Source organism: Beta vulgaris, chromosome 9, assembly GCF_026745355.1.
Source record: "Beta vulgaris subsp. vulgaris cultivar EL10 chromosome 9, EL10.2, whole genome shotgun sequence".
Lineage (NCBI taxonomy): Eukaryota > Viridiplantae > Streptophyta > Magnoliopsida > Caryophyllales > Amaranthaceae > Beta > Beta vulgaris.
In genome coordinates, this window is record NC_079210.1 from 3,694,970 (window position 1) to 3,701,169 (window position 6,200).

Here is a 6,200-nt window from a genome sequence, read left to right on the forward strand (position 1 = left end):
TAATACTAAATATTATCATGCATGTGCGTCTATTAGGCGAAATAGAAATTTTATTGCCTCGATTGAGGATGAGAATGGGGCTACTGTTGTCGATCCTAAGCAAGTCGAAAATTGTTTTACTAGTACTTTTATTCAAAGATTCACATCTAATTCAATGTGTAGCTTTGATGAAAATGAAGACTTCAATCTTTTAGAGCCTATTATTTCTTATGAGGACAATACTTTTCTATGTTCGGATGTTAGTTTTGATGAGGTCAAAGTAGCTGTTTTTGATCTAGCTCCCGATAAAGCCCCAGGGCCGGACGGGTTCCCGCCTTTTTTCTTCCAAAAATATTGGTCTCTAGTAGGTAATTCAGTTTTCAATGCGGTTAGAGCTTTTTTCCACTCTGGAGTTCTCTTAAAAGAAATTAACCATACTTTCGTCACACTAATTCCTAAAGTCACTAGCCCTTCTACTCCAAACCAGTTCCGTCCTATTAGTTTATGCTCAACGATTTACAAGATCATTGCAAAAATTATGGCTTCTAGGCTAAAGACTGTTCTCGGGAAAATTATCCATCCCCTCCAGGGTGCTTTTGTCCCTGAGAGATTGATTCAGGACAATGTTTTACTTGCTCACGAGGTTTTCCACTCGTTTAGAAAAAAGTCGGGTAGGCAAGGGTGGTTAGCTATCAAGTTAGATATGGAAAAAGCTTACGACAGGCTAGAGTGGAACTTTATATTTGTTGTGTTCCGGAATCTAGGCTTTTGCGACCGATGGATTGGTTGGCTAAAGGAATGTATTACTTCCGTCTCTTTTTCGGTCCTTGTTAATGGCATCCCTGGAGATGTATTCACCCCATCTAGGGGAATTCGCCAGGGAGATCCGCTATCTCCGTATATTTTTATATTATGTGCAGATATCTTAGCTAGACAGTTATATGCTACTAGTATTTCGGGCGCAAAATTAGTAGGTGTTTCTTTAGGTCATTCCCGTGTCAAAATTCCTTTTTTAACTTTTGCGGATGACACAATGATCTTTGCTAAAGCCACTCCAAGTAGTTGCTTTGTGATAAGGGAAATTTTAGATAATTATTGCAGGATGTCGAGGCAGTTAGTTAATTATAATAAATCGGCATATCAGTGCTCTCCTAATACTGACCCAGCTCTGTCTACCTCCTTTGCGACTCTTCTCCAAATGGGAGAAGCTAGGTCACTTGGCTCATATCTGGGGTGCCTTATTATTGATAGTAAGGTTACTAATAAAACGTTTGGGGAAATTCAGGAAAAGATTCAATCCCAACTGTCTAAATGGAAAGCTAATTCTCTTTCCTTAGCAGGCCGGGCGATTTTAATTCAATCTAATCTCGCTACGAAGGCCAATTACCAAATGCAATGCTTTTCTTTGCCTACTCACATTCTGGAGTCCCTGGATAAGAGTTATCGGAATTTCTTTTGGAACAAACCGCCAGGTTCTAAATCTCCAAACCTTATAGGTTGGGACAAAATCTGTAAACCAAAGAAGTATGGGGGGTTAGGGTTCAGAAAAGCGAAATGTATGAATTTAGCACTCCAGTTTAAGTTACTTTGGAAGATCTTGGTTTGCCCTGATAATTTGTGGGTTCAATTAGTGGCTAAGAAGTACTTAAAGGAGTCAAGTTTGTTTGAGTATAAAGTTAAAGCTAATGCTTCATGGCAATGGAGAAAGTTAATGTTGTTGAGAAATTCGTTTAAGAAAGGGCTTAGATGGGTGGTGGGGAGGGGTGATAAAATCTCGTTCTGGTATGATAATTGGGTGTTTCAGTATCCGATTAGTTCGGTTTGCCCAGTTATTGTGGGCACTGAGTCCCTGGTGGTGGCGCAGGTCATCAATCATGTTTCGCAATGGGATTGTTTGCGGTTATATGAGCTTGTCTCAGCTGAGGTAGTTCAAGCGATTTTGAGTATTTTTATTCCTAAATATGGTCTAGAAGATAAACTGATTTGGGGTTTATCAGTAGATGGGTGTTATTCGGTTAAATCGGGGGTGGTTCTGCTTCAGGGTGTGGGGTCTCAGGAAGCCTCTTCCCCCCCTGAAGCCCCCTTTCAGTGGATTTGGAAGCTGTCTGTTCCTCCCAAGATCAAGTTCTTTATTTGGAAAATTTGCAATAATGGCCTTCCTACTAAAAAACGACTTGAAATGAGTCACGTGTTCGTTCCTCTGGAGTGTGGTTTTTGTAATCACCACTCGGAGGATCTTCTTCATCTTTTCAGTAGTTGCCCTTTTTGTGTTGATGTTTTTGAATTATTAGGGTCTAGGTTTGGCTGTGTAATATCCCAAATTTTTGTAACTATTTTATAAATTTATTTTGTTATAACAAATCAGATTTTTATGAAACTGTTTTATTTATTATATCATATTTTTATCTTTTTAAAATAAAAATAAAAAAAATTCGTAATCAGATTTTTTTTAAATCAGATTTTTTTTAAATCAGATTTTTTTTTTTCGTTCAAAAAAGAAAGATGGAGAGAAAAGAAAATTCTGAATTTTTTTTTAAATACTTATCTTTTAGTAAAACCCTAGATTTACATACATATATATATATCCCCATACACCCAAAAAAAAATTCTCGCGTAATTCACTTTCTTCATCTTTTTGGTAAGTTTTAAATTTCAGATCTAGAATTACCATTGTAGTATTTCGAAGGTTTCAACCAGAAAAAAAAAAAAATTTAAACCCGACACCGCGACTCCGACGACTTGGCCGGAGTCTGGTGCCGATCTTCTTCTAATTTTCTTCTTTCTTCTTCTTCTTTTCTTCTTTTCTTCTTTCTTTCTTCTTTCCTTGTTTTCCCTCTGGTTTCTAGCGTGTGTTTACAGCAAGTTTGCTAACAAAAGAAAATAGTGTTGTATTTTTTTAAAAACAAACGGAAAGGTTGATTTGTTTTGTACAGCAAGTTGGATTGTGACTTGCTGTCACAATCAATGAGTATTTTTAATTTATGTAGTTTTTAAAAAAGAGACAATTAAAGGAAAAAGAATTGAAAAGGTTGTTCATCATAACTTGTGCCTGCAAGTTTAGTTTTCCTATTTTCTTTAGCTAAGAAAAAAAAATAAAGAGACATCAAACACATATTTCGTGATTTTGATTATTTATGTTAAATAAAGTTTTAAACTTTAGTCTTATTTTTTTTGGGATATTATATCAAGTGACTGACTTTAGGTGTTATTATTTGTTGTAGACGGAAACTTCGTAGAAGGTGACTTTTAGTTGATATTGCGATATTTGGGACGCGTTCGAGGTAATTCACAATGTCCATCAACAACTAGAATCCTGTTAGGAATTGTATGTGCTATGTGTAATACATGTGGTTGTGTGATTCTACGTTTATATTAGATGTATATTATGTGACAGGAATAGTATAGTACTTTCTATGACTAAAATTATTATTATTATTATTATTATTATTATTATTATTATTATTATTATTATTATTATTATTATTATTATTACTATAGTACTATTATCCCTGCGTATAATATATATGTATCTACTGGTATTGTTGTTATGAAATTGGATTTTTAATGTACCTACTTATACCATCGTATTAAAATTATACTAATAGTGATAATGTACTTAATGGGTATAACTAGTGTGTTGATGATGTAACGAACGGTATTATAAGTTGATATATATTTTGTGACTCTATGAGGCTCTAATGATGGATATATTGGTTACTGTAAATTATGGACGTTGATTATTATAATTTTATTAAGTGGCTAAGTTGTGAAAAATATTATTTGAACTAAATACGTTCATGTTAATGTTAATGGGATTTTTGATGTGCCATAACTATTAAAATCTATTAATCACGTAAAGTGGAAACATTATTGAGGGAATTATCCTGTGGATTTGGATCCTCCATAGGTGATGAACAGTACTTGATTTTATTATGTTACAACTCTTTATTGTCTTCCTCCTAATACTATTGGTGCGCATTGCGGATACCCATTAGATTAGTGAGGGTGTGCACACTAGGGACGCTCTGCAAAACGATATTGGCCATTGCTCTTAATTTATTGGGTGACGACCCATGTTGAAGTAGGTGGTTACTGGGATTAGTCCCGGCCTACTGAAGTTCGATTCCCTTCTAATAAATAAAATTGTTGTGTATGACTCATATAAACTTGAATAATTGAAATGGTTAATCATATTATATACTTGTCTGTATTATGTTATACTTGTCTGCATTGTATTATATTTGTATGTATGTTATAAAAATTATTTTCAAAATATAACTATTATTACTATTATTTTACGGGATGGAGTTGTAATTACTTAGCTTTCGCTAATTTTTGTGTTTTTTTTTTTCTTTGCTCTTTTCCTATTTATATTGTGCAGGTTGGTGAAAGGGACTACGTTGCAGGAATGAGTGAATTTATAGTTTTTAAGTTCACCTAGTTTAATAAACACTACAGTACTGCCATTTGAGATTGTTTAGTTTTGTTTTGGTATAAAGTAGACAACTTAGTTTGGTTTATTTTGATACTTTGGTTTGTGAGTAAAATTTTTATTTCTAATAATTAGCCTTGCATTTATTTTGAACAATAGATGCGGCGGTAATACCCTAAAGGTTTGGTCAGATATTTTAATGAAAAGTGAATATTTTATAAAGTTTTAGAACCAAAGTTTTGGGGTGTTACAGGTTGGCCCTCTCTCCCTTTAATAATAGCAGGTGCTCCCTTTGGTTCCTTTCTTGATAATTTGGTTAAATTCCGGTCGAAGGACGAAATAGCAAAGATTTTTATCGCTTGGTGGTTCATTTGGTATGCTAGGAATGGCATTTCTTTCAGGAATGAATCTTTTTCCCCTAGAAAACTGAGTGTTATGATTTTTAATTACCATTCGAGACTTAAGGATGTTCCGCTTGTGTTGGATTCTGTTGGCTCATCTGGAGAAGGCTCTTTTCAGCCTAAGCTTCCGCGGAAGAATATTAGTTGGATCCCCCCCCCCCAGTGGGTTTTTGTAAGCTTAATTTTGATGGGTCTAAATTAAAAGATGGGTCGGCTTCTTTTGGTTTTATTATTCGAGATGAGTTTGGGGTCATCAAGCTCTGTGGTGCTAATTCGATTGCCCCCTCTCATTCTATCCTGGTAGCTGAAGCTTGGGCCTTACGAGAAGGGATTAGGGGGGCCCGCATGTTGGGTCTAGATAATATCATTATAGAAGGGGATAATCTTTGTGTTATTCAAGCTATTAAGCGTATTTGGAAGATTCCTTGGGCTATTCACTCCCTTATTTTGGATGCAGGGGAAGATCTCAAGCAGTTCTCTCAGGTTCGTATCAATCATGGTGTTAGGGAAGGGAATGCTGCAGCGGACTGGCTGGCGCATCGTGGTCATTCGTGTTCAAATTTGACTTACTGGTTCGAGTTGCCTGATCTCAATTTCTCTGTAATCATTCGAAAGGATGCTTTAGGGTGGCCCATTTCTTGGGATCCCCCCTAGTGTTTTTTTTTCTGATTAAAAAAAATATATATATACAACATTCATGAGAGGACAATATATGACTAGATAAGGAAATAGGTTTATGACATATATAACATTTGTTCTCCAAGTTACAACATTAGTGTTTGAAATACAACACCTATAGATTACATCACAACATTTTTAATTCAATATACAACATTTATTGATTTGTAAAAGCATTTTTTAAAATTATTTACAACTAGCCCCCAATATATGCATTGCTTCAAGATTTAGCATTTCTTTGACTCTCCTTGCAAATGAGAAATACCTAAATCTAGGGTGTTTATTTCGTATATTCGAAAATTTCGGATTGGGAAAAATGTGACCCGATTCCGATTCAAAAAAATCGGATATTCGAAATTTCGGATGGGATATCCGAAAACTAAAAAAATAATTTTTTCAAAGGAAAAGTTTATAAAATAAGTTTCGGATATCCGACCTTGAAAATGGATATTTCAGATATTCGGATCGAATATCCGAAAAATTCTCATGTTTATGATATTTTCGGATACCTATAAATGAAGATTTTCGATCCGTATCCGATCCGAAAACGAAAAAACGGGTCGGATATCCGAAAAATCGGATCGGATATTTATAACACCCTTACCTAAATCATAGTGCTTGAAAACATTTTTTGGTAGTATATTGAACAAAACCAATGTTTACTACAAAAGGTAATATATTTATATCTAACATATGACCTAATTATAAGT

At 34.7% G+C, this 6,200-nt stretch overlaps 1 long non-coding RNA gene across 1 annotated transcript; it reads left to right on the top strand.

Annotated features, from left to right (window-relative positions):
• The first annotated feature begins 3,144 nt into the window (after positions 1-3,144).
• On the top strand, positions 3,145-4,542 carry LOC130590134 (uncharacterized). Its single transcript, XR_008967808.1, has 2 exons — positions 3,145-3,260; positions 4,361-4,542. It is a non-coding gene; the product is annotated as an uncharacterized LOC130590134 (long non-coding RNA).
• The last annotated feature ends 1,658 nt before the right edge of the window (positions 4,543-6,200 follow it).